This window comes from Larimichthys crocea, chromosome III, assembly GCF_000972845.2.
Source record: "Larimichthys crocea isolate SSNF chromosome III, L_crocea_2.0, whole genome shotgun sequence".
In the NCBI taxonomy this organism is placed as follows: Eukaryota; Metazoa; Chordata; class Actinopteri; family Sciaenidae; genus Larimichthys; species Larimichthys crocea.
Window position 1 is genome coordinate 8,649,710 of NC_040013.1, and position 25,219 is coordinate 8,674,928.

Consider the following 25,219-nt stretch of genomic DNA (forward strand, 5'->3'; position numbering starts at 1 on the left):
TCTATCACACTCCTGCTGCCTGCTGAGTGTCTCTTGAAAGAATACATGGGATGCTACACTTGGTATTCAACAGCAAGGGTCATGTTCACACTATGTTCATTAGTTTCAATCAGAGTTCAATTGTTCCTCATTTCAGAAAGCCTGTTGGTCTGCTGTCAGCCATTTTTTACTACTGATCCTGTCCGTGGTTTGCATGCGTAGTCCTTGTGTGATTGGCACCATTTATGTTGAAGGGTCCTGTGGGATAGCCACATGGGCACAGCTGAAGAGAGCATGTCCCCTACAGGCCAAAAAGAAGTCAAAAATCCATCACATGTCGGCTCACTTCCTAGACAGAAAAGCCTCTGGTATCAAGCCAGGACTGAATCTCATTCCCTGGTGTGACTAACAATTGAAAAATTCTATTCATGGTGTCTGTTTCGCGAATATGTCTTCCTTTGGAAGTAGAGTTTATGTTCTGGCTGCTCAGGGGTAAAACGCAGTTCAACTGATCTCAACTTCTTTCAGTTGAATCACGTACAGCTTTTAGGTGTATACCTAGGTTCGGAAACAATGCTTATATTACCATGTCTTTAGGCTGCTTGTGGATTTGGAATGAACTGCTGGTGTGAAGGTGCCTCACAGCTCTTGAACCTCTTGAGGAAAGATGGATTAAAAGATCACGTGCTATGCTACTCCCGAATACATGGCACTTAACCATAAAATGAGTATAAAGTGAAGAAAGATTATAAGGTCCCTGAGAGAGATTTGTTAAGTTGTCCCCAGAGAGCAGGACATCCAAGGCTATGACCGACAGTGTCAATGTTCACCGAACCAGGGATTTCATGTTGACATGTGGTGCTGGGTACAGTGGAAGGGTTCATATGAGATATTTCCACACGCTCACAACAGTGTGGAAACAGACACCATCCGTGCTATGCTTCTATAAGTCAACACTGCCGGCGTAGTCTTTGAACAATCTGGGCCATTTGATTCTCATTTGAATAAAATTCAAATTGAAGGCGCAGAGCACACAATCCGCTTGCCAGAAAAAGCCACCAATGTGTATCCTCATGCACACATGTGGGAAAATGGGATGGGTGAGGATTGCAGAGCATTGCATACCTTACTGAGCAAACAGCAGCATCTTGGTGCCGCTTCCGCTCCCCCCCCTATCTAACTCTCTTCCATATTTATGCATTCACATCACTCCCAAAGACACATGACACCTCAAACATGACTCTCACTCTTGAGAACAGTGCTATGAAAAATGAAATGTCTTACCTAGTGTGGAATAGTTGGTCACATCTGTAAGCGGGCCATTGGGGAAAAGAGGGAAGGGGGGAAATAAGAGAGAAAAGAAACGTCAGCAAATTACAATGTACAGCAAGCTAAACTTCAATGCAGGCTGAGGCTGTCACTACCACCCCTAAAAAATGATGGTGTCCCAGCATTGCGTAGACTGGGGGTTAAGAATAGTCCCTGTCAAGAGGGGGACATCATTTATTAATCGAGAGACATGAAACGTCTGAGATAGTCTCCCCCGAGGATCCAAAGTTTGCACAACTTGCATTAATATTTGTCAGTGTTTCAAGATTTTGAGGGTGGAGGCTGAGAGGATGTAAGCAGAAACCTAATCTATTACCGACAAGTCTTTGCCTTTTCTTTCCACCAGTGTAACATAACCACTGGAACAAATGTGCTCGCACAAACATACACCAAGGTGTTTCCCTCTCTCCATATGTCTCTGAGGTAATTTAGTAGCCCTCAAATATCTCTCACCCTGTGTGCTTCGACCTTTGCTACATTTCCCCGAGCTTGTTACTTTGACAACCCACGTCCAAGGCTCTAACAGCATAATAAAATGACAGTCCCATACTACCCACAAAGACCCTAGGGTGGCCCTGGCACAAACAATGACCCGGTATGGTAAAAAAAAAAGCAACATTTAGCCACATTCTCACTGTGTCACTGCTTCCTGACATTCATATCTCCAAAGATTTATTGAACATTCCCTCCCACTTTTCTGTACCAACTCTTTGGCAGCCCGAGATGTATGAACTGGATTTCCATTACAGCAGTCTTGTTTTTAACAATTAAAGTGGTCCCTCTACGAATGTACTCGTCTAAAGTACAGTTTTGCTTTCTTGTAAATGTGCAATAAAACAAGGAAATGGAGCGAACTGACAATAACTAGATGTACTGTGAGAAAAATACTAGACTCAGGACTAAATCTGAGTTGCCATTGCTTACAGTGCACTGCAGTTGTGTTGCTAAGCAGAATTTGCCACTAATATGATTTATCACAGATGAAGTCTATCCCTCTGCATTCATTTACATTTTTGGTGTGCATGCAACAAATCCCAAGTGGATCAACAATGAGGAAATGCGATTACAATATCTGTTTTGCACATGAGAACAAATCTATTTTCAGGAAGAGGGAGAACGACTGGGTTCAATCTCTGGGACACTCATTACAATTCTGTCTGACATGCATTCACACTCACTGCTACTGTTGTTGCTAAACAGAGACCTCAGCTAAGGACCTTGAAGCTTCATACCGGGAAAATTGGACTCAGGGGAGGGGGTGGCAGGGACTGATGTCGGACTTCAAGAGGCAAAAGAAACACCTGGGGTTTCAATGACATTAGCATGAGTGTTGTTTGGTGGAGAGAGAGACTGCAAGACAGAAACACTTGAAGGGATAGCAATGAAAGACAACAGTATAAATGGAAAGGAGACGAGTGGGATGTGGAAAAAATTTTAAATGTGATGCTTTCTGGCATACAGTGTAAATACCAGACAACCATGGAGACTCCTTTTTAAAAGAGACTTTTTGCAGTGCAGTGAAGATTATTGATTTTTTTTTGAGTCCTATAGTAGAAGTTTTGAGGTCTGGCCAATCAAAACCAGTGAAGGTAGCGTCTGGACTAAGTGGATTAGACTAGCGGGAGTGGTGCTGGGGGAATCTAGAGGGAGAAACCAAAGCTCTGGTGGCTTCAATAAACCCACTCTGTGAACCAGGAAAAAGATGGAAGACAGAGACACTTTTTTTTACCCTCTCTCACCCTCCTGTTTTAAGCAGATAAGCTGCTTCCAGGGTCTTAGTTATGCTGTGCAGAACCCACAACACGATATGGAAACTTTTGACAAGGGAAAGAAAAGCTGAGGAGTCGGGTTCCTCGTGTTGTCTTTTCTCTATTGACAAGAGGGATTTGGGGATGTTTGGAGTGGTCACTGCTGGGGGGAATTACAAAAAGCCTCTGTGATGTGTCATACAGTAGTGAGCATGTCATTGCTCAGATGTGGGTTTTAGTGAAGGCATGGACGCAGATTTGTAATGTTTTCTTTGACTAGTCATTGCGTTATGGCATAAATGGCTATGCCACAATGAGTAACTGTCAGCCACGCCATGAAACCTTTGAGTTTGCTTCCAGATTAGAGTGGTTTCTTTTTTTATATGTGACGTGACACTGTTATGAGGCTATTTCCCCTCAATATAACCATTGCTCACCATGGCATCTCTTGTCAAAATAGGCTGAAAAAGTAGTACACATTGACTGCTACCCAGGTTGGGTAGCAATCTATCAACACATCAGGTATTTACAGAATGTACATAGGGCTTTTTCACCAGATGTTGATGTGTAAATAAATCGTGGCAACAGAGATTACACTATGACAAAAACTTTGGATTAAATTTACAGAGACATCATCTGCCCTTGCTGGGATATTTGCAGGGCTGTATATTCAATCCTCTGAGACTCTGTGGCTCTTGGACAAGGACATCAGTTTCCCCAAGGGAGATTGTTTTTGACACAGCCGGTCTTGACTTTCCTTATTCGTCACATAACAGTCAGTGCACCACGGCAGGGACAACACTGAATTTTAAGTTCTTCTATGCAGTGATCACAAATCATGAATTATCACTATTATAATTACCTTCTTAATAATTCACCATCTTCTAATCTGGTCTTAAATGCTCTGACTTTTATCTCCCACAGCACAAATGACCACCACTATATCTGTGAGGTTTTGATGGGGATGTTAATCATGACTACTTGCTTGAATATTCTTCACCAGCTACTGGAAATTCTATCCGAATCTCTCTCGCCCACATTTGTTTTTTTGACTACATTCACCCGCCACTCCAATTTTCAACTCCACAGAGATGGAGGACTGAACGTGATCAGAGTGGTAGCAAATCTGGCTCTGAGGTCAGTTGAGGGAACAGAGAAAGAAGTAATACTCTATGTTTGATAAGTAACTTAAATAGCTCTAATCTTTTCTTTCATTCTAAATATCTCTTTCTCTCATTATCTTCAAGTATCTTTTTGCTGGGCACTTCTTCTCTAATCTAATAGGGAAATGTTCTATAAAATGTGACATTTATGGTTCAGTGTATTATCCTAAGCATTTAATTTCAGTGTGCTATTAAATACTTGATTTACAAGTGCACTTACAGCCCACATACAATATACTTGCATTGAATACCTTGTAAATGTTTAAATTGAAGTATACCAAGATTTTTCCCCCCATGTAACAATACTCACATATATAAATATACATTTAACAAGCAGAAGTTTCCTCTTTGCTACCCGATGTTGGTGTTCAATGAATCCTATCACATCTTTTTAAAGTTCAGACTCCTTCATGTTGGGTGTAGAAAGCAAACAAAGGCAGTTTAGAGATCAGTTGAGAGCAGCCTACATTCAAGATGGCACAAGCTGGAAACAATCATTACTCTAACTAGACACATGCACTCAACCGTGCAGTGCAGTGGGAATGTATTCTCTTTCCTCGAGTTATACAGTGCTCTTTACAGATTAATTTCAGTTAATCGGTGGGTTGGCCATTTTCTTTTTGCCTTTGCTCACTCCTCTTTCTCAAATAGAAAAACGTCAATGAACGCACGCGCGCGCACACGCAGACACACACGGAGGGGAAAAAAAGGAGTGAGAGCATGAAAGAGAGGGCTCTGTCTCTAAAATGGCTGCAGGACTGAGTGGCCACTAATTGGAAATCAAAAGCAATGGAGCTGGAAGGCAGCCGAGGAGAAACAGTAGAACCTCCAGCGCCTGTTGTTGGTCAATTTAGACCATGACAAAAAAAAAAAAAAAAAAAAAAGCCTGTTCCTTGTGTCACCATTTAACCTATTCACCAGTGTTAAATGAAAGCAGCTGTTTTTTTTGTTTTTTTTTTTGTTTTTTAACAGTACCACATAATGGGACAAAATGGCTCTTGCTGGCCAAGCTCCAGCCACAAAAAGGCTTTAATGCAGAGAGATGAGGGAGGAGGTGCAAAACAGACATCGCAGGAGAACAGTGCTGCCACTTTATCAATGATACTGAGAGAACTTGCACCCTTCCATCTGAGCTGATATAAACATTACTTCTCTTTTTTTTTTTTTCTCCCCCTGTTGCAACAAAGAATTAGCGAGGCACTGACAGAGGCTACAGATGGCCTGGGCTCACACAGACTGCAGAAGTATCTAGAAGTTTACACAAGTCAGACAAGAAGCCAGATTGGCTCGAAAAAACCAAGGCTGTTCTTTGAGGGGAAGGGAAAAAAGAAAAAAAAGAAGAGAAAATTGCTCACTTGTTTTTAATCTCTCTTCAAGTCGAGGTGTGAATAAGTACTTTGTGAGTGACAGCCTGATGAGCGCAGTTATAGAAACTCCAAACTTCATCAGGCGCTTGTCAGACTCGGCGCTATCCGGTTTAAAGGCCACTCAGGCAGAACAGTACGGGAAGGGAGGTATGCTTATATTAGCACTGCAGCAGATGTTCCGTTCCTGTTGCAGCTGTCTCCTGTTTGAAAACAGAAGCGATGCTCCATCAGTCGGTATATCTCAATCCCTAGATCTTCAATGGACTCCCTTCATTATTTTTCTCTCAGGTCAGATTATAGGTAAATTCGATGGTGACCGACAAGTAACTATTTGATTTTGAATGTAAAACCGTGCATCATAACACACACGTTTTTGACTGCAACGACTGCAATCGTAACATGTTTGACGGAAAAGAGTTGAAACAGATCTCCAGGGTGTTAATATATGGTTAATATATCTATACCGTAACACCATCTGCTATGCTATAGGAGTATGACTAGTAAGATAAAAATTAAAAGAGAGAACAGCTAAATCAAATGCAGCCACAGCGTGATGTATCTTCCCGGGGGTCTTGCTCATCCTCTTGTGTTTTATTAAAAAAATAATAAAAAAAAACACAAAAGGGGATTTAAGGGACTTTTTCAAATGCAGCTTTAAAAAAAAAAAAAAAAAAAAAAAGAATTTTGCCTGGCAGGCTTTGATGAGTGATCAGAAGTTGGGGAGATGAGACACCCATGGGCTCTCTGCTGTGTTCTGACCCTGAGTTCAGCTACATAGAGGTGGGATAAAGACTATCTTGCCTGGGGAGAAGTAGATGGACCCACAGAATAAAAAAGAAGAAATAAAAGAGAGAGAAACGGCAATAGCCTTGATGCCTCTAGCAGCATAGCACTGGCCTGGCCCTTCATATCAGCCACTTGTGAAGACAGGGGGGGGGGGGGGAACCCTACAGGCAGTCATATGTCGACTGGCACGATCAAGGCCAGCTAAAAGAGGCTTGGATTGGATTGGTTCCTCCAGGGCTCGGGTGTGAGTCGGAGAAGCGAAAACACAGAGGCTGTAATGATGTTTGACACTTTGCTCTCAACTCACAAATCAGGTTCCTAAACATTGGCCTCTTGCAACAAGAAAACCATTAACATAGGTCATGAGGACACGACTGACAATTGACTGCGTTTCCAATTGAAATTCATCGGGTCCAAGATCACAGTCATTTACGGCCTCATTGCACCGTAAACACTCATGCTGGCTGTCTAAAAAGCTCCTACAAAGGAGTCTTTTAAATCTCTGACTCAAATAGATAATTAGACATAATGAGTAAACAATGTGGCCCGCAAGATGCAAGAGCGCTTATTGCTTTTTAATTGTCTTTCCCTCTGTGCACCGAGCGACTTCTGAGAGCTCCGGTACCTGTGTGCGTTGGCCCATGCGAAGGCCAGGTGCAGTCATTACCACGGGACAGATGGATCAGCAGAAGTGGCTCTCGTTTGCCTTGCAAGGCAACACGGTGGCTGCCATATGTAGGCTCATCATTAAAATTGACCTTTGACCTTTCGGAGGGTGCCTGTCATTCTAATAGAGTTAATTAAGACGGTCCACTGGCGTGTGGAATGTGGTATTTTCTCTCTGTGTTTGTGGATGTTATTGGTTTGTGAAGAAAGCAATATTGGTGTCTGTGTCTTGATGTGTGTGTGTCACCCACACTGTATTTGTTTGCATTCTTTCGCGTCTATAAGGAAGAGCGTTCCTTTTCATATTGTCATTGCGCGCATGCGCGTGACTCCGGTGTCAGACGTGGTTAAGTTTAGGGAGCTCCTTTTAATATTGCCAATGCAGCTCCTTTTGAAAATTCATTAAAGTGCTTCGACCCCTCTGCCATCTGTGCGAGCGAGAGGGAGAGAGTCGTGTGAGGGAAGCAGCTGGGGAGGAACGGGAAGATGAAAATTCTGACACGGGCAAAAGCATGCGGGCAAGCCCCTGGACACTGAATGAAGAGCCACTGATATGCCAGCTTTGAACTGCTATTTATTCATTCCAAGACCTTATCGTTGAATTCAAATTTAGATCGAGATAAAGACTGCCGGCTGGGGTCATATTTTGTTCTGGATCAAAAATGGCATGTGTTACTTAACTATGATTAAAAAAAAAAAAAATCATAAGAATGAACAAAAAAAAAAAACAATGCCTTAGAGGTCTAATTAAAAATGCTGCACACATTGCTAAGCGTCAAGCTAAAACGTAATTAACTCCACAATTGCATACAGTATATTACCAGAGAAGAGTGTTGCCTGATTATACTAATAAATCTTCATTTTGACACGTATTGCGTATACAAATAAACACAGCCAAGCTCGATCATCATCATATACTGGAGTTTAATGACTCTACACACATTTGGAACCTTTATGCCTCCGTGTCCGACACTTAGTCTGATTTTAGCTTCGATTTAATTCACCAGGACAACTCGTTATCGGCGTGACTCCTTCATAACTACCGACAATCGCTGCAGCGAAGCACTTGATTAACATTGTTACAGGCATTCTTCCTCGAGGCGATCTTCAGCGACCGTTATCTTGATGCCAGTTTCTTCGCCACAATAAAGCAATATCAGTTGCCGTGTTTATGCCCTGTAATCGCTTTCTCGTACACCTGATCTCCTCTTCATAAACTCGGCGCAGCCAACATTATTGCTGTTATAGTCGGAAATATGGAGCTATGTATTATGCATTAATGATGATTCCCCGGGGGAGGGGTTTGATGATACTCATACTCACACAATCATGAATGTCCGTAGGTATACAATAAAATGTAGAAACCAGAATGCACACACACACACAGACGCACTTTTACTTGCTTTGTCTTTTACTCACACCTACACACACACACACACACACACACACACACAAAGCGTTGGAATGAAATCGAGGCTGTCTGCCTTGTCTCTCCTTCTCTGACACTAATCAACACCTCTTCTGCTATTAAAAATACCTCTCCTTGCCTTCTGATCTGCTAACTATCTCATTTACATGACTGTCGCTCAGCATGGCCTGGTGTTGGGGAGGTGTGATGAGGTAAGGTGGTGCGGCGAGGAGAGGATGATGAGAAGAAGGGTGAGAAGAAAGAAAGGAGCGGAGGGAAAATAGTGTCTGTGTGAGGAAATTTATGCATCTGCCTGTGCATGTTTGTTTCAGCATTTTAGCATATGAGGCAAGGATTCAAACCTTCAGTAGCAAATCCACTAATATTGTTATTTAATGTGCAGCTCAAATGAAAACAGGACCATTTGCCTTCTCTTTCCTCCACCTTGCTTCTCCTCCTTGTACTCGTCCCTCCTCTTTTTCTCCTCTTGGCTGACTTTGTGTAGCACCATGGGGCTTCCAGCGAGCCTGAGCCTCTTTGGCAAGACCTGTGAGCCTGTATGGCATTGAAGAGGGCTGGATTGATGCATCCAGACGATGGGTGTAGTTGGACAGGAATGCAGGAACAGGGGTGGGGTGGGGAGAGGGAAGTATTCAGCAAATGAGGCCGAGTGGGATAAAAAAGATAGGGAAGTTGTGGGAACCATTATAGGTGGTTTCAATCATTCTGATGCCATCTGTTCCACTCCATTTTTTTGCACCGACGGTGGACATTTTCCCTGGTCAGACGAGAGGAGTCTGTGTGCGAGTGTGTGTGTGTGTGTGTACGACAAAGAGAGAGTGAAGGACAGAGCAGTATGGGCACAGAGCACAATACATTTATCTTGAACACTCTGTACGAACTGTATAACCAAGGACTGTGTGTGTGTGTGTGTGTCTGAGAGAAGCCTGGGAGTATTATTATTTTCATGATCAATCAATTAAAGTCAATGAAATGTTATATAACAGTGAAAAATGGCCACACAATTCCTCAGAGCTTATAGTGACTACTTCAAATGACTTATTTTTTCCTGACCGACATGATTAAGAGCTTTGTCAGGCTATATACAGACATGCCTATGCCAGCATGTTAACACACTCACAGTGATAATGCTAACAGGCATAAGTCAGGCCTAGTTTAGTTGGTTGGCATGCTAATATTTGCTAGTTAGCGTTTAAAAAACAAAATGAGCTGATGGGATTGTCAGTAATTATTGGCTTATAAACCAAATTATTGGGTGCAAAAAACCACAAATTCCAACCTCACGGTGGTGCCAAGGGTTGAGGTGGGGGGGTTCATTTCTGAGGATCATGAATGCCTGTACGCCAATATCCAATCCATCCAATAGTTGTTGATAATTCAGCCAGGACTGCCTGACCGGTGGGCATTGCCATCTCTAGAGTCATGCTGCTAATGTGGCCAAAAATGTTGGAAAATAGGGAAAAAAAAGTTGGAAATTCTCACATCAGACCAGCAGATTCTGAGCAGATTTATTGGATAAATGAATTCAATTATTAAAACGTTAAACATTTTCCGTCATTTGAAATAGTCCCCAGTGTGACTTTGCTTCACTGCCCCTCTTCCACTCCTGAGATGCATTGCACCAGGTGTCATCTCCCTGGCTGGGCACTGGTACCCACATCCTCTGGGAATTTAACTCTTGTTACCTCTCTGTTTAAACATGCATGAAGTTATAACAGCGCTCCCCTCCACCTCCCAGCTCTGTCTGACTCTCTCTCATTTGCTCTTTCAACTGGATCTTTCTCTTTCACTTTTTCTGCCTTTGTCTATTTATGAGCTCAGCCTGACTTTTTCCACCCCCCTCCTCTCCCCCCACCACTCTTTCCTCCTTCATTACCTGACCTGCATCTCTAGTGTCTCTCTTTCTCTCGATACACCTCTGTTTCTCCCTCCTGGATAAAAAACTGGAACTGAAAACCCCTCTTCATGTCACCCTGGCTGCTTATATGAAAGTCCAACTCTTCAAGATAAAAGGCTACTGAAAATAATACCAGCATTAGGGTTTCCTATTTCACAGCGTTTCATTTCTGAAGGGGTCAGTGAATCTGCCTGATGTGGAATATTGAATATGAAAATGGGGAAGTGCTATAGTGTTTTTTCAGCATGTTTGCTCAGTAAACGCAGTGTTATTGGATCTATAAGGCTGCTATGATGGTTCAGGGAAAAGGCCACTGTCGGCTAACACTGCCCCCTTGGAAAGAAATTGGAGGAGGGAAATGGGGCAAAATTTAGAGTAATGTAAAGACAGAATTGTGTCAAGTAGAGAATATACAGCAGAGGTTCACCATACAAAAACAATGCTGACGTAACACTGAAGACACCCTTCACAAACATGAATATATGAATAGAGATAAACTATGAATTGTATTCTCATATTGACGTACCGTAATTTTTGGACTATTGGGCCACCTGAATCTAAGCTGCACCAGCTAAATTTTAAAAGAAAATACATTTTGTACATATATAGGCCGCACTTGACTATAAGCCGCATGTAACATGAGATATTTACACAAAAAGACGGTACACGAAAGATTTTTTTTTGTTTGTTTTAATTTAAGACATGCTTTTTTTCAAACTGTGCCTGAAATTCGGCAGTACGGCGCCAACACGGCATTGACACGGGATGCCAAGATTACATGCAGTAGCTCTAACTCCTTCTTTGACAGCCAGATCGATTGCCTTTAACTTAAAAGCTGCATCATATGCATTTCTTTGTGTGTTTTCCATGATGAGGATGTGTGCATGATGCAAAACTAGTTTCTTCTTCGGTGCATAAGCTTTTCCCACGTCTGTCTCACTTTTGCGTTTCTTGCTAGAGAGTGCTTCCCGGTAAATTAGCCGCACCATTGTATAGGCCGCAGGGTTCAAAGCGTGTGAAAAATGTAGCGGCTTATAATATCCGAATTTTACGGTATATTGTTGGTCATTGTTTTAGAAGTAGCCTGGTTTAGTTTTACTAATAATGAAGCAAGCTGATTGAAGGGAATTTCTCATGCAGGTTTCATACCCTTGAGGGGATTACATGCTGTTTTGGTGAGCATTAAATTTATGAATTACAAGTTGCATTGCTTTGTTGTTATTGGTTTACATTGCACTGAAAGCTACTGTGAATGGTGAAATTGGGTAATCACTGCATCCCTACTGTGAGGATGTAATTAGGCACAGCTTCACTTTTTAGATAAATGCTAATGTCAGTGTGCTAACATGCTCGCAGTGACAAGGCTAGCATGCTGATGTTTGGCATGCATAATGTTATCCATGTTCATAATAATAAGCATTAAACACAAAATACACTTGAGGATGGTGAAAATTTCATTAGTTTTGCAGGCATTTAATTACATTTTGAGAAGGAGGTAACACTAGATATTAGAAGACATGAATTTATGAAGTATTTCTTGAGACATTTCATTTAAAAAACAAGTTAGGATATATTGTATGGAAATAATGATGATGAAGATGATTTTTCAAAACAATCAAAAGGAATGTTTCAAAACTTCTAGTAGATTTTGAGATTTTTCACTGGATAAGTAAAAAAAAAATGCTATGCTGGTGGCACTAGATTTCACTTAAAATCCAGGTGATCATTAGTACTCATCCTCTGACTGGCTGTCTGTTCCACATTTATTTGGCAATCCCTCCTATAGTTGTTGAGGCATTTGAGATCATCATGGTCGATAAGCTTCATTGTCTGGGGACCATGGAAGTCTATACAAAATGTCATGGCGATCCATTCAACCATTGTTAAGCCGCTTCCACTCTGAATCAAACTGGTGGACAGCTTGCCCGCCCGACCGGCCACCATATTGTAAACGCCCTCTGAAACATATGCCAGCTGTTATCATGCTATCAGTCAATATTAACAATCCAACACCGGTCGACATGTAGCCTCTACCCTCAAACAGCCAACCATGGTATGAATAGTTACAACACTTCAGCAACCAGGCAGGTAAACAACAAGGCTGCTTCAGGCTCGGGAGTAGTCTGTTGGGACCCAATCCCACCTAATAGTCTAATTAAAGCCATTGATTGCTTATATAAGCACACATAAGCAGTAGACATTCCCCACTAACAACCACCCACAGGACTAGTAATTAACACAAATTCTGAGGTATGGTTAACTCACAAACAGTTTCTCCCACCTCATTTGTCCTGTAGTGTTATCGACACCCTTTCCTTGTGTGACCTTTCTGTGTTATTGCTATTGTGCTCTATGCACTGTGACTCTCTTATGATCGCCATTATCACTCCTGGATCTCTGTGTTCAATCAGCATTCAAATCCCTGTCCGCTTTTTTTTTTCTCAACATGCACAATGGTTGTGATGATTTGGAAAGGGACTAGTTTGGGATACTGTGCTTTGCAGAATACCTTTGCAAAAGGCTGTCTGGTTTTGATAGCCCCCAGCGAGATCCATTGTCAAGATCACAAAACGTCAGACATCTTACCTCTTCAGACTCTCTGAGGCATGATTTGATATCCCGCTGTTTGTGAGTTGTGACTCTTGGACTCACTGAAGTGGAACCATATTTAATGAATGCTGGTTCTCCCAAGAAGAAGAAGTATGCTCCGATAAAGGACAACACCTGTCTTGTGGCAATATAGGTCTGAGAGTTTGTGTCCTCTAATGCAGATTTTATCTTTTAAAATGGATAGGAAGGGCACATATGATAGTAACGTAATGATGACTGATTACTTAGAAAAAGATCAAGCAATCGTGTGTAAGAACATTGTGTTCGATTTTTATCTACTCAATAAAGGCAATTGAAAAACGAAGAGAATGTGAATTGGTAAAGCACAGGAGGAGGAATGCAGTATTATTCGGTCCTAATCCTGTGAGGGTAAACACGGATTACACATGGTCGGCTATCTCAGTGGACAGGAGGGCAGATTTATTTGAATGATGCAGCAAATGGATCCTCCCAGTCTGAGTTAAGCACTAACAATAAGGAAAGAGAGGTTAAGCCTCTGCAAAAAAAATAACAATAAAACGAGGGAATATGAATTGCGAATTTGATCACAGACAATGAAATTTTGCGACAGAGGTCAAGAGGATCATTTTGGTACAACGTGGGATGACGGTGCTGTCATGAAAATTCATTGGCGAGGACACAACTGTTTTTTTTTCTCGCAGGGCTTTGAGTGCAGGATAAAAAGCTGGATGATTTATAATACAAGAAAAAGCTAACTGAATAGAGAAAAAGAACAAGACGTGTCTGATACTTTCTTTAAGGTTACAGAAAGCCACAGTGTATTCAAAGGTCAGTACAATGCACTATTGATAATTCAAACTATATATGCCGAAAGGCCTTGTCAAGTAGGGAGTACATTACCTGCTGAGTATCACACAATGCATCATTTGGCATCTGCCATTACTTTCAGTTGGGCTGTGAACAGGTTTAACACTGAATGCGGTTTGATTTTACAAAATGTTACTTACTGTAGACCAACAGTGGGCCTACACAATGCCTAATCACTTGTGTGCACCATATAAGAGAGAGAGAGAGAGAGAGAGAGAGAGAGAGAGAGAGGAAGGAGGTTTGTATATACTGGCAGAGAAAAGATCTGTATTATGGCTGAGCCGGGTGCTAAGCTTCGTCCAGGTGTTCGCCTCTTTCCAGGTGGCCATGTAATACTCTTGCCGACCCGGATCATGGCAATCATGGAGCTGGCAGAGATGGCGTAGTGCCCGGGTAATATGCCAAGTTGGCAGTGACAGGCCTGAAAAGCAGGCGGGCACAGAGTCTCTAATGCTCCTGAAGTGGAAAGATGGTGAACCTTTGATTTTCTTTTCTGAATTCATGAAAATGCCACAGTTTGCTCCGTGTTCTGTCTGATATTTCTCTGACTTGTCAAGAGTAAAAGCGGTGGTGGTACATGATGCTCTGTATCAGATTGAATACCTTTGTGTAACCAATAACCTGTGCCATGCCTTTATCTTGCATCATTTTGGAATATTTCTTCTGTTTCTGCTTGATTTGTTTGAGTGACCCGCAATTCACCCTCCTACAAGCATATCTTCCGTCTGACTGTCAACATGCTATATCATGTTCACTCAAAAAAATCCTCAGACTCAGAGATGATCTTCATTAGCTCAGGAAGCCAGAGTTATACGCAGCCCCACTCTGGCCCGTGCTGTCTGGGCGCTGTGTGCTCCACAGTGTAAGTAGCTTGGCTGGCAGGCAGCCACCGACAAGCACTGTGTTTCTGCTTGCCATCCTCTCATTTGACTGCATGGTAATCACCGTCTCAATGCGGTAAGAAAAAAGCAGCTTTTGGTAGAAGGATTGAGAGAGAAAAGGGAAAATGTGAGAGTGTGTGGCTTAGCAGCTTAATGAACATGTCAGATGTATTTAAACAAATGGATTACCACATCTGTGCGCACTCGGCTAGATCACGCTTGCTCCAAAACACTTACCAGTCTGTAGTGGCAGGCTGAATGAGGGAGACGCATGTTGGAGATATGCAGGAAATGTTGGGAGGAAATATAACACCCCTGCATTTGTGCATATGAAGAAAATCAGACCTGTGCCATCAGACTTGTGCCAACCAAATCCATTCTGCCTGTCACTCAACTCTATTGTCATGACATCCACTTCTGTATGTCATCCTATATATATATATATAATTCCATGCTCTTAAGACAGTGTAGCACAAGCATACTAGTCTAAAACATTTGCATTAAAACTGAAGGTCAGAAAATGTAAAGTATAAAAGCCTACATTTAATTTCCATGACCCTCTTAGACCCACTCTGCGTGTCTGTGAACCAAGATTTTTCATCTTGAAATCTTTTATTTCCATCTGTAGCTCTATGTTTCCCAGATTCCATTTCTTGGAGCTTTTTTGTCCTGACCCCTCACCAGAGATGCCCATGTCAATACATTGACTAAATGAATAATAGATGCTATTTGTGTGGTATCCTTGTGCCAAAGCGTCTTCTCCGAAAATGTGTTCTGTGGCTGAAAAGCCGACACATATTTTGTCTCGCTTTCTTTTTTATTATTGTTACTTAATAATGCAGGTTATCACAAAATCCTCAAAATGGTAATCATTAGATTTTTTTTTTTCAAACTTGACGCACAGAGGAAGATCTCACCGCAAGCTTTAACACACTGTGTGCATCCCAAGCATCCAATGTGCACGGTGCAGATAACTTAAGTTATATCAGCACACTTGACACTTGCTCATGAGCCTGGTGGAGCCCGTGAGCAAGTGTCTCAAGCTTTTGTTTGTCGCCCCAGGGCCTGTTTGTAAAGACACATTACTGCCAGTGTGCTGTCATAAAATAACCCCTTTCTATGCTAGTTAAGGGAACTCTCAGCGACCTAACATTTGTGAGAGGCGAAAGGGCCACTTGGCAAAAAGATGCTTTTTTTTTTTTTTGGTGACTTCTTCATGTTGACTTTTTCTTTTTTTTTCATCTCTGTTGAAGTGGAAGATGGCTGTTTGACTTCAAACCATCCTCTCACCACTAATGTTTGAGCTAAGGAAGATACAAATCCACAATAGTTTATCAAATATGTGAGATGAGATGAATTACACCAGACATCGTGGTGTAAGATCAGCCATTTAAAATTGCATCTTCCCCAAATCATGACGTCTATGCACGCATGTTGCACAGTTCACTGTGTAAACCTGGCCGTGTTTCTGAAGGACATGACTCACTTGTGTTAGACGTGCTAGTGCAAGATGGTACTGACTAATCGCTGCATCATGGAGCTGCGGTGTGCTGCATTGCCAGTTCAGTGCCCAGGGGATGGTACTCTTTACCCAGTAGAGATAGCCCAATTAAACTGACCAATTGGAATTGAGTGAGCCAGGTTGTCTACCTGTTGTGGAGGTTAGAAAAATGCCACTTCTACTTATTGCTCATTCCGGACGATACAAGACCCATTATTCTTGCAGTCATTACTAAGCAAAATGTCAATAGCTTATTAGAGAGAGGGGGTGGGGGAGAGACGTGGTAAGAGAGATGGATGGAGGAGGGAGTGAACAAGAGGAGGAGAAAGTGGAGGAGGGAGAAAGGAAAGAAGGAGCCATGAATATAAACCAGAATGCAGACTTTCTCCCTCAAATACAACAAAACAAACATTCGCACAGGTCAGGGATCAGCGTTCCTGCTTCTGTGTGACAACAATGAATGCTCAGTTCCAGGTTTGTGCCGTCATTTCTTTTTAATGGCTTGATAATGTGCCAGCACCCACGTTCTTTGTGAGCTTTTTTTTTTCTACCTTCATCTCTACGTACTAACTAACTCGGGCGTTCATCTGGAAAGCTGTCAAATATCTCTCCCGAGTCCAGTTGCATGAACATTAAGAAACGTCACGTGCAATGAGTGCACAATAACTGTTCCTTCTGCTCTGTCTCTTTCTTTCTTTCTTTCTTTCTTTCTTTCTTTCTTTCTTCCTCCTGCTCCACACACTCCACGCTCCTCTGTCTGATTCTCTCTCAGCATTGTACAAATGTTTCTCTTGTCTAAGGAACCGTTCCATATGTTTGCAATCACTCTGGCTCCCTTGCCTGCACAGATCATTTAGCAGGCTCCCTCATACATTTCAATTAGGCCCACCTAGCGCAGCCACAGACATGGGAAAGCAATATTGATTTCTTGATATCCTGTGCGTGGGTCGGACCAAATTAACGCTTGTACTGGGGAATATGATAGATCCATAACCATTCACTTGTGTTTGTTACCATATGTGTGATGTGCTGGGCTTGTTAGTATACAGAGAAATGTCAAGTATTTAACTAATTAAAAGCCATATCTGTGACAGCTGTCCCAAGCACCCTCTCACTATGGGTAGCTGACAAGATTTATAATAACATTTGTTAAAATGAATATTTAAAGGCGTAGATCTGATTTTTTTTTAAATATGAGCTAAAATAAAATCCTTTATTTTGCTTTGATTGGCGAAAGGAAAGTGAAACACGCCTGGCAAGACACAACAGGGAGCCTGTGCGTTTTCAAAGGCATACGCCAAACGTTGCCCGCATCCTAAAATGCACTTAATATTCAATTACTGCCAGCTTTTAAAAGATAGGCCGTCTGTATTGTGGTCGCTGCAGGATCCGCTGCTGCCTGGTAGCTGTCAGTCACTCTCTGCCACCTCATCCATTCTCCTGACACTCTGCCGAAGCCCAGAGAGAGCGATCAGTCAAAGGTTAGGAGACAGGGACGCTACATCAAAGAGCTGATGAGACTTCTGGATGCTGGGGACACTGTGTGCAGTTGAATTGCGCATGGTCTTTATGTCACATTGATTGGAAATGACTAACATAAAGAAAGAAAAACTTGTATGAATTGTGCAAGGCTACCGGGAGTTGCAAGTTGATAAGCTGTGTATATATGTAATATTGTGGAGGCTAATCAGGCTGGCAGCACTGTGCATCATTCTAATACGAAGAGGAAGTTCATTTACTCAGCTACTGAACTTTAATTATGAGGAACTTCTACTTCACTCGAGCACTCCCAATTTGTGCTACTTTGCACTTTTAACTCACCACGTTTCGGAGGAAAATTAGATCAGATCGGATTATAATGATCGGTTTATGAAACATGACGTACCGCTATAGAACAAACCAACCAACAGCATAAAAAGTAATTAAAGTAGCTGCAAATTGATTTGCACTCAGATTAAATGCTCTTTACCGTTAATGGCAGTGCCTCAGTTATAATAAAACCATATATAACAATAAAAACACTCTGAAAGGGACACTTGTATATGCCAGATACTGATCACTGCATCATAATGAGTACTTTTGCTTTGAATAATTGAAGTACTATATACTATATATTACATGTTTCATTGAAAAAAATATCCAAAGCAAAAACAGTTGAAATCAAATTACAGGGCAACAAAAAACTGAAAACGCAGTAATCTCTAAAATGCCACAATGTCCTTGTTGTTCCACATTCGGACAAAACGTCAACTCACTTTGTACTGTTGTATAGATCACTCGCTATATTCAGCACGCTTTACTGAACACATGTCTATCCTGTGATTGACCCTGTTCACAAGAGACTGCTGTCACAGGTTAATCCTTGGGTGTCACTGTTCACGGAGACTTATGTCTACAACAGTAGTTCCACATCAGTGCTCATCCCACAGCAATACCTGGACTTACACACAAATTCAAGGCCAAATAAATTTCAGTTACTGTCTCTAACACGCTCATTCTTACTTAGTTGCCCACTTATACCATCTCTGTCTCTCTTAACTTTATTCAAGGAGTTAGTAAGCAAAGGTATGCTCATAAATATAAATTAACATCAATGTCATTGACAAAGTTACCATACTTATTAAAAAATGCCTCTTACTCAAGACTGGGTAGTGGCTGACCAGTATGAGGTTGCCCAGCAATTACTATTACCAGCATATATTTTACTTCAAACACCCCGCTAAGACAGCCCTCTAGGTTTCATCATATTAAAGCCTGGCTTGGCTCCATGGACTCACTTTGCATACCGATATTATCAAGTTAAAGTATCAGGTAATATATTATACTGGACATACAAGTCATAATTGAAACATTCTTTCTCTTTGTTATCATTTTAAGCAAACTACAAGCTACTCACTTAAGCAGTAAGTGAATCCACTTGTGGATATATTTCAATCATTCCACTCTATCACTCTAGAACTTAAGTGATTGGTCCATCAAGGTTCAAATGAATGATGTAAAGTAACGCACCGACATTTAATTCTGTTATGGAGGCCATCTGCGGCTAATGTTGACTAATTGTTCCAGTCAAGTAGATGCCATGGCTTCACCCTCTTATAAAGATACATGTCCAGCCTTGTGGTTTATCGCTATTCATGGGTCGGGTATAAGGAGAGGAGGGAAGCACATGTACAGTTTGACATTTCTAGTAATTATCTTTATGAAGATGGGAGGCCTCTCAATTAGAGTGACGCTTGATTAAAACTAATGGATGTCCCTCCCGGCCTGCTAAGCCATCTGACAGGGATGGCATCAAGCTCCTCTTTAGCTCGTGTGGGACACTGGGTGACCTTAAATACAAACTGAGGTTTTCTTTGCCTCTCTAAAGACATAAGCGTTATTTCTACTTCTTTAAAGACAGGACGTGAATGCGGATCTCTAGCATGCATGGCGCAATAGAAAGTTAAATCACATGATATTACACAATTGCATGACAACTAAACCACAGTTGGTCTGACGGCAGTGTCTTTTTTAACTGTTAAGTAAGAGGTAAGGCCATTATCGTCTTCGCCACATAGCTCCAAGTTCATCTAAAACCTCTCCTTTCTCTATCTTTCACATAGAAATACAAGACACACTCACTTGGTGGCTGTGTCATGCCTCCCTGTATAATGACAGTCTTAATGGAAAACAAAACTGGCTCTCTGGGGAGTGTGATGGTCAGGCCGGCCATTACAGAGTCACTCAATAGCAGCTGATTGACTCGCTCCCCTGCTCCGTTATAAGCCTGTTAAGCTGCTACTCGGCGTCAAAGCGGTGCTCTGGGCACTCTCAGTATTACTAGTCCCTGGCTCTATAGGCCGCTGGATAAAGTGCTTACCCTGATTTAGTAAAACTAAATAGTTGAAGAGCTCATTTGTGATTGGTGGGGATATATATATTCAATCATAGAGGGAGCACGCACACCAGCCTCAGGGAGTGGGAAGAAAACTCAGGGTTCAGATCAAGGGTTTGTCATCGTAGAAGATGGGAGCCGTAACAAAGAATTGTCATTCAATTGTAATGTAGTGCTCTTATATAATGAACCAGATGGGCACAAGGACACTGAAAGGCTTTTTTTTGGTTGGCTTTTACCAACTTACTCATTATGATGACATTAAAATACCACGTAGGTACACTCCGTAGCCATTTTCTTAGGTACACATAGCTAGAACTGGATATGACCAGAACAGCCTCAATTTGGGGGATTATTTTATCCTAATCTGATTGAATTGTAGCATTATCAAAGTCTTTTGAGTTGCAGATTCAACCTTCAAATCCTTTTGACTAAAGGGTTTGGGGACTATGGTAGCTTGCTAAAGTCATTGTCATGTCCCTGGAACCATCTTGAGATGATGAGTCACATGGTGCGCCATCATGCTCTGGAAGTACAGTGTGACCATGAAGGGGGTGCACCTTATCAGCCACAATGCTTAGGTACACTGTGACTTTACAGTGATCCTCATTTTGTATTGAAGGGGCCTAATGTGTGTCAAGGAAACTCTCTTTGCACCATTACACCAGCATGGACTTGCTTGGACATGATGTAGCATGAACCTACGTATTGATGCTGAATGTGAACCATCATGTATACCACTGTAGTATTCTCACACCTTTTCAAATGGTAAATAATTTGAGAGATATCTGCTGTTACACTAAAAAAAAAATGGTGGCTTTACTGCTAAATGTTTCTGGCCACTCTTCCCTGACATATCTCTGTGACAGCTTGTTTTTTTCCCCCACAATAAAACAGCTGGCTGTATGCGTATTAGTTAAAAAACCCATCCATCACAAACTTTCGACAACATAGTGTTTGAAAATCCCAAGACAGGAGCCGTTTTCTGCATTTTAACCGACTTGTCAGCACACCAACAATCAAATCTCCTAAAAAGTGAGCTAGGTTACATATTTTGTTCATGTTACTGAATTTCTGTCTGCGTGCATTTTTATATACAGGTAATCGACATGATATGCTGTTTGGGGTTTGCTACCTGTTTGTTTGTTTGTGTACACACTGTATACACCACATAAAATGATTCCCTACCTGATTCAGACACACATAATAACACGCGAGCCTGTTCAAATGTGATTTAGTGGAAAGTAATAGCCCTAATGTGCACCCCCAGATATAAACATAGGCACACACATGGAGAGACAAACCGGCACACGCATTCTTTCATCCCTTTTTTCCATTTCCCCTCCGTTCCTTCTACCTCAGGGAATCTGATCACCTCCTGATGTGAAGCTAAGAAACAGTAATGCAATAGACAGTCAACTTATATTTCCCCAGTGAGACAGCCACAGCTGAAACTTCATATTCTTCAGCGACCACACAGCCGAGGGGAGAGATGGCCACAGGACTTCAAGAAAAAGAGTGGAAATGATGAACGGGCGGAGAGATAGATAAGCTGATATATACATAGAGACGTATATGCATGCCATTCTTCAATATTTCAGGTTGAACTTACTAACAGATGCCATAGTATGATGATTACATTTAAAGAATGAAACAAGGCCAAAGACTGGTGCAGAGGGCTCTAAAGTAGAGGCAATCAATAGCGTAGATCTTTCTCACTTGCTGACGGTCGGGTTTGGCCTGATGGGCCGAACTGGTTAATGACACCTAATCATATCAGTGGGAGGAAACTCTAACCACTGAGCTGGCTCTAAAATGGTGCATCCCGTCAGTCTGCCAAGGTGAAAAGTGAAAAGGAAAAAGTGAAAGAGGGCGAAACAGACAGGAGGAAGGAGAAAGAGAGAGAGAGAGAGAGAAATTCTATCTGAAGCATTCATGAATAGATGAAACAGGCAGACAAACATATAGTGGCTGTGTTTACACACACACAGTCAAGCAAACAAGGACACAGAGTCACAGATGTGATGCTGCCCACACCATCCAGTAATATTGCACAAATAAGGCCAGTGTTTTGTCTGTAGCCTTCTATTGGAGAGAGTAGGAGGCCACAGGATTAACTATGTGAGTGAGTGAATGAATAAATTAATGAATTTGTTGTAGAGCATTTTTCATTGTTACTGAAACTATATTTACTGGACTCATCGCTGACAAATGACTAGATTTAATACGGTAAGCAAAAAGAGATTTTCTTCTGTTAGAGATGGAGACACAAAATTTGCATTGGAAACTGTCAAACGCGTTGCTACACCTCACATCGGCAATTTTTTTTAACTTCACATATTTATCATGCCTTAATTGGTAGTCAAAGAATTTTCTTCTGCTTTCTTTCAAAAGTGAAAATGTTACAAAAATAAGTTTAATATTCATTTGACAAGTTAAATATGAGATTTCTACTGGCTCATATGTCACATATTGGAATTGAAGTTGGTTTGAATGCAATGGTACCAAGCATTTGATATAACTCTTTCATAGACTTTTTTGTATTATACTATATTTAGTTGTTTGTCACTAGGGGTTACTTTTGTTTTTCCATATAAATATATTATAAAATGTCACACACACCTGCACAGTGCCAAAACTGGACCAAGAAAAAGCAACACATTCTATGTTCCTTCCTAAATCTAAGTCTATATTGTAATACTTTAGAATACATGGATTTGAATAAATAGTAATGGTCTGAAATGCCTAACCTTAAAAAAGCAATCTCTTATGGCTAACAACAAAAAACAGGATGTTAAGAAAACGTGTAGCAACATATTTTGACTGAAAATCAGTGGACTGAACCAAGAAAGTGACATAAGTCAGAAAACATATTTATAATTACAAATATTATAATTAAAGAAAATTTCAAAATTATAAATAAAATAGATTATAAATGCAATTCCCAATGCAAAACAATTACATAATAAAGATTGCACTTTAAAAAGCCCAAACACTGTCTAAATTAAGAAAAAAGAAAAATACACAAGATAAAAAAAAAATACAATTCTAAAATGCCTCAAAACATCAGCAGCCAGATAAAATGTAGAGATTGCTCCAGGCAGCAGGAGAAGCATAATTAAAAACCCATTTACTAGTTTAGTGTGGGAACTGCTACTACACATTAGTCCTGGGAACAAAGAGCACAGATGTTAACACATTTTTGTTGGATAGAATCGATAAGTTAATCAAAAACAAATTAATCGGCAACAGTTTTGATGCTTGACTAAACACGAAGTCATCTATGCTTCGAAAAGTTCAAGATGTGCTGCCTTTTTACTTTTTCTTGGCTCTCAGAACTTGTGAAGAGCATTTTTACTTTTATTAGAAGATTAATTAAAATATTTTCAACAGTAATAATCTTTAAAATCAAAGTACGGTGCAGAGGCCATTATAACTAATAGGGAAGTCTGTTTTTGAATTCTACTTGCAGTTAATAACTTGATGCCACTCCATTATTTCTGGATTGCATCACAGTCCACAAAACAGACACAACATAGATACATGCACACCCTCGTAAACTATGTGTGTGCCCATCCATGAACAAAGGAGAAAGGAGAAAATGCACAAATCACACAGAAAAGCAATACAACAGAAATAATCAAATTTGACCATAAATAAATAAAAAATTAAGTAATGATGCCTGGTGTGTAAAAAAACTGATGCAACACACGCTTCACACTTTCCCTGTCGGAACGGCCGCCACGATAAAAAGAAAGACTAAAACTGACTCACAGTCAGGGGGACACACAGAAGCTAAATAAAAGAGTTCCGATTATCCGATGGGAAAACGCGCTGTGTTGCTCACGCATGCCGGCGCACGCGCGCGCACATGAAAGCGTGCGTGCGTTGTGAGGTTCAACAAAGCCTGAGAGCGAGAAGGAAAAGACAGAAATGCCATCTGAGCCCGAAGCGTAGGAGGCAAGGCGTCACATAATACTTCAGGAAATGCACCGGCAACAAAGAGGAACCAGGTGTAATACACTCATGAATAAGTATGCTGAGGGCTGGAATTGATCATTAGTGCTGTCTGGGGGAGGTAAAAAAAAAACAAAAAAACAAAAAAAAAATACAAGGATGAATAGAGGCTACTGCAATTTGATGAGTGGTGTCGAAGCATGGAAAGATCCTTGAGAGACACGTTCTATTGTCACTGATGACACTTTGCTAGTTTGTGCCTGTGCTATCTAATTACTGCCTTTTCTTGATCCATTTCACTACTTTTTTTTTCCCCTACACAACTGTCTTAGCTTTACAATATGCATTGTAATTGGATTTTGCTTGCATATTTCTTTGTATATGCCTTCTCGTCTATTCCCAGCCTTAGATCTGTCAAGTCATAAATTATGATGACGTAATTCACCAAAAAAAGTAAAAAAAACACGAGCTACTTTTCTCATAAGAGTGCACCAAATATACTTTTTGTTTCCTGTTGTACTGAAAGTGAGCTTGGACCTAAATGCTCCTGGGCTCTTGTCTCATACAGTGTGATGTAAGGCCAGGGAACAAAAGGTTGTCTTCTCTGCCTCTGCTGAAGAGTGGAGCAGCAACGGTTCTTAATTGGTGCTCTGATCAGAGAGGGATCTGGGCTGAGGGACCCGCAGCTCCCAGCAACACCACCATCCTGGGAACGCCAGGGTGTTGCTCCTGTCTGTCTTGATTAACGACCTCTCCCTTTGACCCCTCCCATGAGCCCTGACGAGCACCTCGCTGCAGCAGGCGCAAGCACAAATACAAAAGTGCATGCGCTCACAAAAGCATCGCGGATACACGCACAAACATCGCATGCTTGTACGTGGGCGTACGCATACATGCAGTCACACAGCTGGGTTTAATGAGTGGTTTTCTGAAGCGCAGCACATGCATTTGAATCAAAAAGGGAAAGGCGACTTCATTGGCCATCGCTGACGGCGCCAACGCAAACACATGCGCACTCTTGTTTCCATTCATCATCCTGGTGATGGCCACTCAAATTAAATATAGATGACCTGAAGTGCACTTGTAGTTAGGCTTTTTGTGGGAAAGTGAAACAAGCACCGCACTGCATATTTCACACGCAGCCTTATTTTTTTGTTGTTGGTCAGCACCATTTCTGTGCGCTGTTATTTAATCTCAGGCTCCA

General features: G+C 41.4%; 1 protein-coding gene across 27 annotated transcripts in view; it reads right to left on the reverse strand.

Moving 5' to 3' along the window:
- The window catches only part of LOC109136709 (protein tyrosine phosphatase receptor type D), a 336,090-nt gene that overhangs the window by 239,242 nt on the left and 71,629 nt on the right, over positions 1 to 25,219 (reverse strand). For all 27 annotated transcript variants that reach the window (XM_027274799.1, XM_027274793.1, XM_027274761.1 and 24 more), the window contains exon 4: positions 1,264 to 1,287. The gene's annotated coding sequence lies outside the window, so the exon portion shown is untranslated. The remainder of the gene's footprint in view (positions 1 to 1,263; positions 1,288 to 25,219) is intronic.